Source organism: Galeopterus variegatus, unplaced genomic scaffold, assembly GCF_000696425.1.
Source record: "Galeopterus variegatus unplaced genomic scaffold, G_variegatus-3.0.2 Scaffold1603, whole genome shotgun sequence".
NCBI classification, from domain to species: Eukaryota; Metazoa; Chordata; class Mammalia; order Dermoptera; family Cynocephalidae; genus Galeopterus; species Galeopterus variegatus.
The window spans coordinates 278,140-285,309 of NW_007727714.1; the positions used below are offsets into that span (position 1 = coordinate 278,140).

General features: G+C 48.1%; 1 protein-coding gene across 1 annotated transcript in view; it reads left to right on the forward strand.

Moving 5' to 3' along the window:
• Positions 1-7,170, forward strand: part of LOC103594682 (disco-interacting protein 2 homolog C) — a gene marked incomplete at its 3' end in the record, with an annotated part of 128,460 nt that overhangs the window by 24,883 nt on the left and 96,407 nt on the right. The window contains exon 2 of the mRNA XM_008577924.1: positions 2,383-2,454. The remainder of the gene's footprint in view (positions 1-2,382; positions 2,455-7,170) is intronic.

Genomic DNA, 7,170 nt, shown 5'->3' on the forward strand with positions numbered 1-7,170 from the left:
CAGCAGTGTCTCCCTTTCTTTCCTGGGTTTGCCGAGAGATGAAAGTAACTGGGATTTTTCTTTTTTTTCTTTCTTTTTTTTTTTTTGTTACATTTATTATTTTTTGTATTTTTTATCATATTCATTATTACAAATTGTAATTATTCTTTATGTCACTTAACCAACCAGTCACTCCCCACCATATGTCCCTTAACCCACCTCCCTGCCTCCCCTTCATCTCTAGTATCCTTAGGTTTGTTCTCTCCTTTTGAAAGTTCAACATATTATTATGGTTTCTTCCCTCCAAATACCACACGTCCTCCACCCGGCATTTCTTAACGTCTTGTATGGAAATTTGCTCTGCTGCTTGCTTAGTGGCATGACTTAGAATCAAACCACTACCTTTGAATTATCAAGTTCCCTTTATCTAGCCCTTCTTGCTCTGGGGTTTAGTTCTGAGTCCAAGATGAGGAACCTCCTGTAGCATCTCCCCCTAGGCTAGGGAGTCTCCTGGCTCCAGGGGTATGTGCTTATTTTCTTTGAGGCATAAGGTCTTAGCAATCTGAGCTTTCCAAAGTGAGACAGTTCAACGTCATTTCCTTTGAAGCTGCTCTACTCTGAAAATTAAGGGAAGAACTCTCACCCCCCAATTAAATGTTCAATTGAGAAATTAGTCAAACCTGAGCTGAATTGGGACTTGATTGTACAATTGTGCAGAGCAGCTGCGAGACCAGGAAGCAGGGAACAGCCAGGATGGTGGACAGGAAAGGACCCGAGTGAGTCCCTGGGCTGATGTAGCATCCTGTCCTGAGCCAGAGCGTGGTGCTCACCACCATGACCCCAGGTGCAGCTGTCGCTCGTTTCCTTTGAAGCTGCTCTACTCTGAAAATTAAGGGAAGAACTCTCACCCCCCAATTATATGTTCAATTGAGAAATTAGTCAAACCTGAGCTGAATTGGGACTTGATTGTACAATTGTGCAGAGCAGCTGCAAGACCAGGAAGCGGGGAACAGCCAGGATGGTGGACAGGAAAGGACCCGAGTGAGTCCCTGGGCTGATGTGGCATCCTGTCCTGAGCCAGAGCGTGGTGCTCACCACCATGACCCCAGGTGCAGCTGTCGCTCTTGTTCCAGTTCCCATCTTGCATTTCCATCTGGGTGTTCTTTCACTCCAGGGAGCAGGCGTGGTTTTGAATTTTTAAAATTCTGAGCAGGAGACACAACGGATTGAGCAGTAATACAGTAGGCATGGAAGGAGGGTTAGGGGAGAACCACAGGAAGGATGTGGATCACTTGCTTGTGGGGGGGGGGGCCTCGGAGCCACTGCCTTTTCAGATCCCCAGGGGCCGGGCTGGCGGGATTGGGGAGGCTGCTTCTGCTGTGCCCTCTGAGGGCAGAGTGACCCACCCTGGCTCTGAGCAGGAAGGGGAGCTTAGGCCTGCCAGATTTGCCCCAGCCTCCGGGACTTGATTCCTTTTTATTTTCTAATTCCACCCTCAAATGTGTTGAAATGAAGCTGCCAGGGTTCATCACTGGCCAGCCAGTCCCCTCTGATTGACAGGCCTGTGCTCCCACTGCAACTTGGCAGAGTGGCCGGGCTTCAGGATTTTATTTCCTCTGCAGAATGTGTGTTTTATTTTGTTCCCTCTCTGGTGGTGTTACAGGTGTAGTAGTCTGCAGAGAGAAGTAGGAAGGGTGAACCTCATGGCCAGCTTCCTACACATTGTCCTTCCCTGTTTTCAATTCCAAAGTGTGCGTGTGCATGTGGGGTGTTTCTCTTGCTAGATTTTAGACACTCTTTTTAAAATGGGGTTTAATGGGGCATTTCCAAAAGCAGCTGAGCAGCCTCCGTGGGGGCAGCTAGTGGGGCAGGTGTAAAGTCTTGAGTACAGAATGATTTAAATGCTGTGGTTGGGCCGAGCCCGTGGCGCACTCGGGAGAATGTGGCGCTGGGAGCGCAGCGGTGCTCCCGCCGCGGGTTTGGATCCTATATAGGGATGGCCAGTGCAATGCGCTCACTGGCTGAGCGCGGTGCGCATGATTTAAATGCTGTGGTTGGGCCGAGCCCGTGGCGCACTCGGGAGAGTGTGGCGCTGGGAGCGCAGCGGTGCTCCCGCTGCGGGTTTGGATCCTATATAGGGATGGCCAGTGCAATGCGCTCACTGGCTGAGCGCGGTGCGGCCGGTCACAAAAAGGACAAAAAATAAATAAATAAAATAAATAAATAAATGCTGTGGTTTTTCTGTCTGAGTGTGGGGAGGAGTGGTGGACAGTGCTTTCTGTCTAAATTCTAATTACAAGGCAAACAGCAGGTGCAGACACTGTAACTGTATGGTGTCTTCTGCAGTGACTGGTTGGCTCTGTCCATTGGAACCATTCTGAATTATTTTTCCATCTTTTTCAGGTGACATCACACAAAAAGGATACGAAAAGAAGAGGTCAAAATTAATTGGAGCCTACCTTCCCCAGCCTCCGAGTACGTAAACCTTGATGAGTAGCATGAATCACCTGGTCTTAAGAGTTAACTGCAACATGCTAGATAAACGAGAGTGGGTCCTTCCTTGTCCCGAATCCGCACCAAGATCGTGTGTTTGACCAGCACACATCTAACTCCTTTGTACAATCACACATGTATTTTGAGAACATAGAAAGCACGATTTTTCTATAAAAGTACCTAATAAATTTAGTAGGTATTTCATCTATAGGTAGAGATCAGTAGCATACTGATTACTTTAAAATGATATAATCATAAAAAGTATGAGAACATTTGTGATTTAAACACGAATTTTGGTTCAATGAGTTAATTATTGCTATTGATTATGGTTTAAATTAATCCAGTGTTTTTGGTGATGTCATTGAGTGCCAAATCTAGAAATGTAGAAAATGATGCGATATCCTGCCTAAGATTATGTAATTGTAAAGGTTGGTTGTGCTTTGAAATGTGGTTGTAAAACGTGTTTTATTCATTGCTCAAAAATATAAAGTCTTTTACATGCACAAACTTGTAGAATATCTGCACTTGAGTTGTGTTCTGTAAATTTCAGAAAAAAGAAAATGGTATTAGACTGGAGTCCTAACACCTCAGTAGCAGTGTAAGCTCAGTTCAATTTGAGGGTGACCTTGAAATTTTGCTAGGCTTTAGGAATGGCTTAAAGCTAATGTAAGCAATTTTTTCCTCAAGAAAAAGGATAGTAATATCAACCTTAGAGGTGAAAACTGAACTCCCCAGTTCTCACTGTTGAAACAAAGTTTGAAAGGGGTTAAGCGCGCACGTGTACCCTGCACACATGACAGCTCCGTCCCTGAGGCTCTGGCGCACACGGTGGTGTTTTTAGCATGGTAAGGAGTGTCCTGGGGCTCATGTTCCAGGAAACTGTGTTGTTGAGTTTCTGCTGTATTTTTAGTTTTGTTTTTATTTTGTGTGCTTTTCTGTCTTTCTTTGATTTCTAAGACAGTGGATGTAAAGGTGGGCCTGTTTGCATAGGGTTTTGTGGTGGTCTAGCTTATGAATGGAAGGGAACCCTGTTCTATCTGAGAGAAGAAAAGGTGAACAGGTTGAAACCCACGTGTGCGAGGCTTCAGGGCAAGTGTGGGGCAGATCAGACAGGGTCCTCCTTCCCTCTGTCTCGTCTCCTGACAGAACTGCAGTGACAAGGCCATTCTGGTGCCTGTCAGCCCTGCAGGAAGCTGGTGGGCTGTGTGTGGGTGAGTTTAGTTTAGTTTCCGTGCCTTCCCAAACAAAAGTGAAACAGAAGCAGTTCCTCACGTCCCCGAGGATGGTCTGGAGACGTTGTGGTGGCCCATGCGGGGGTCGCGAGCCGCATGTGGCCGTTGGTGGTCTGTGCTCTCCTGCATGGCAGCTCTGCTCAGCGCTGTAACAAATTTAAAAAAAACTAAAGTTTGAATTAATTAGTTTTTTTTCAACTTGTTACAGCAGCGAATGGAGCTGCCGTGGTTCGGTGTAGACTGCAGCACAGTGAAGGTGCGACGAGAAGACCGTTCCGCTCTGCCCACATCGGGGTGTGCGACGTCCGAGAAGCCGCGGCCCGGGAGCGGGCGGCCAGCGCCACAGGGAACCGGCCTCTGTTTTACTTTCGTTTCGGTGAGCGCTGCTTTGCGGAGAGGGAGAGAGACACCCCCCAGCAGGGTACACGTTTGAGCATGGGCCAGCCTCCTGACACCGTTCCACACAAAAGCACAGGGCAAGGCCTGGGGGACCAGCAAGGACCCTTCTCCAGGGAGCCTGAGCCTCAGTGCTCCTTAATCACCCAGCTTATCACAGACCCCAGACACTGATCACCCCTGAGCCAGGCCCAGATCTGTGTATTTTCTGTGAAAATGGAATGTTCTGTTTTTATAACCCTTTTACTCAGTTGGGACCCAACTTAGAAACACTTGAGAGAAGAATGTATGACAGACTTTAAAACTGCTGGTCTTCAACTAACTTTTGTCCTATAGCCAAAGACCTGGGGAGAGAATGAACCATCGAATCGTGGGTGCTCACCTGCCCCAGGGAGTGACTCTGACACCCACAACTCTGTTGCAGTTCTGTCTCCAAAGAGAAAGGTTATGGGTCTTTGAAATAGAAAAATGAAACTGATTAATCATAGAGTGTATTCTTAGAGGTAACGATTCTATCCAGAGGTGGAAATTACTTTGGCGGACCATGTTTTGAATATGAGAAGTGTTAAAGGCAAAAGGTGAGTGCAGCGGCACCTTTCAATAGAGTAAGAAAGTAAGCGTTTGTAAAGGCTTTTCTTACTATGGTGGGCCACCAGGATGTCCAAAGAGGTGGCCCTGGCCTCCTCACTTGGCTCAGGCTTGTGTCCGTCCAGCGCCGTGGCCTCACAGGAAAGCATGGAAGAGCTGACAGTGGGTGACAGTGGCGGGGGGCAGCAGGGTCCATCTCAGAGTTTATCTGATTAAAATATGATGAGGATAGAACTTGCTGGGAATGTGGGTCTGTCGGGCTCAGCGAGACCCCAGTTCCCACGAGGAAGGCATCTGTGTCAGGGTCGGGGCTCAGCTCCAGTTCTCTCTGAGAAGATGCTGCTGGTGATCGACCCTCGTCGTGCGTGGCCTTGTTCTCTGGGAAGCAGTAAGTGAAGCAGATGTTTCTAAAGCAGAGAATTCTTTCTTGACTGTCTCCGTGTGGGGAATAATTCTTTTCGTGTAGGATCCTTATGGAAAACATCCTGTTCTCTTTTTGGTCTCCCCTGTATTACCATACACTTTCCATAAGGGTTTGGTGTTTCGAAGACCCTTACTTCTTTTTTTATACACGTTATTTTTATTTACCAGAGAAAATGTTAAAGTTTCTCCAGAAAGTCTTATAAAAATATTTCTTAGATGTTACTTGGGACACATGATTCAGCAAAAGGACCAGAGTCCCTGAGCCGCGGTCACTTCCTGGAGGGCACTGAAGATGCTTAGGGGCAGGTGGCTATTCTGGGGTCTCAACAGTGAGTCAGGTGCCAACCAGAAGGTACATGGTCTCCAGTGAGCACCGCACTGAATGCTTAGCTAGGTCAAGATGAGAAGTGTGGCAGAAGGGAGGCAAAGACATGGAAAGTGCATGTGTGGAGGAGGAAAGGGTCATGAAGAGTAGACTGGAAGTCACGTGTGGGAGAAGATATTGCCCAGCAGCTCCTCGTTTGGTGCTCTCAGACACTTGCAGATTTTCAGCTGTGCGGTGTCTCGTTCCAAATCACCCTTCATTAATCTCTAGACCCGATTAAGCCTGTAAAAATAGAAAACAAAATCCAGCATTCAGCACTCTCTTCAGGGGTATCTTAATAACTTGGTGTCAACTTTTGCAATGAGTCTCTGCTGTTTCTCACGTGCATTAGCTAGGCACTACTTTTTACATGACTGTCCCTGAGATGCTTCTCAGTTCTGAGCGATTTGTGTAGACCTTGTGTTCTTCTCCAAGCTCAGCTGCTCTTCCTCAATGCTAGGCAGCCTCTCACTGAGTTACATGTTATGGATTCTTTGTGGCTGAGCAGTTTCCAGACCGTGTGGACTTGGCTGGCGGGAATCAGCGAGTCTTCTTTCTTTCCTTACCATTCCCTGCAATCCAGGGAGCGGCCCTCCTGGGACAAGAGGCCTCTAGTGGCTAGTATGAGCTCACCCTTGGTCACACATGTGTCCGCCAGAGGCCGCGGGGCCCCTCCTGGAGCATAGCTTCTTGCTGCATGTGGAACCTCCTCCAGCCCTTCCCGCTGTGGGCTCCCCGGGTGTTCATGCTGCTTTCCACGTCGCACACTCTGCACGTGCTGTGTCCTTTGTGCCCAGGTACTGTTTAAAGCTTGGAGCAAATGCAACTTCTCAAGGATTTCTCGTGGGTCCTACTGTAGACTCTCCGTGATCGTGGGTGTGTGGTGGTTGAAAATGTCAGTGCCTGCCCTCCCACTGCAGCAGGGCACAAATGGCTGGAGGACACATGGTCTCCCGCACACAGCACATGGACCTTGGTCAGGTACTTGCTGGGTGGATGGCAGTGGACGGGGAGTTCTGTCCCCTCAGGAGCATGGTCCAGTCACGTAACTGCACGCAGTTCAGGAGGCAGAGCTTTCCCTCCACACCCACCAGACCCACCTCGTGCAGGGCATGGAGGCACCGAGAGAGCAAAGAGCATCAAGGATGGCCCAGCCGAGGTGCACGTGGACACTCAGCACATTGCATGGACCCATGACACCCAAACCACCGGGCAGACAGAGGCCTCCCACTGCTTCAGGTCCTCTCTGAGAGTACAGTTTCACTTTTGTTTCTGGTTTGGATAAATCTAAATGGCACATGGTCAAGTGCTCATGGATGACTAGAACATCAAAGGACACCATGATTTTGAATGTCAGCAGTTTCCAACCAGTGGAATTGCATGGACCCATGACACCCAAACCACCGGGCAGACAGAGGCCTCCCACTGCTTCAGGTCCTCTCTGCAAGTACAGTTTCACTTTTGTTTCTGGTTTGGATAAATCTAAATGGCACATGGTCAAGTGCTCATCGATGACTAGAACATCAAAGGACACCATGATTTTGAATGTCAGCAGTTTCCAACCAGTGGAATTTTATTATTATTATTTTTTTTAAAACTCAGCTTGAACATCTCAGTACTTGATGCTGCAACTGGAGATAAGCCGTCTGACATGAATTCTCTTAAGGGGAGTGACCCACCTTGGCCCCCTGCTGT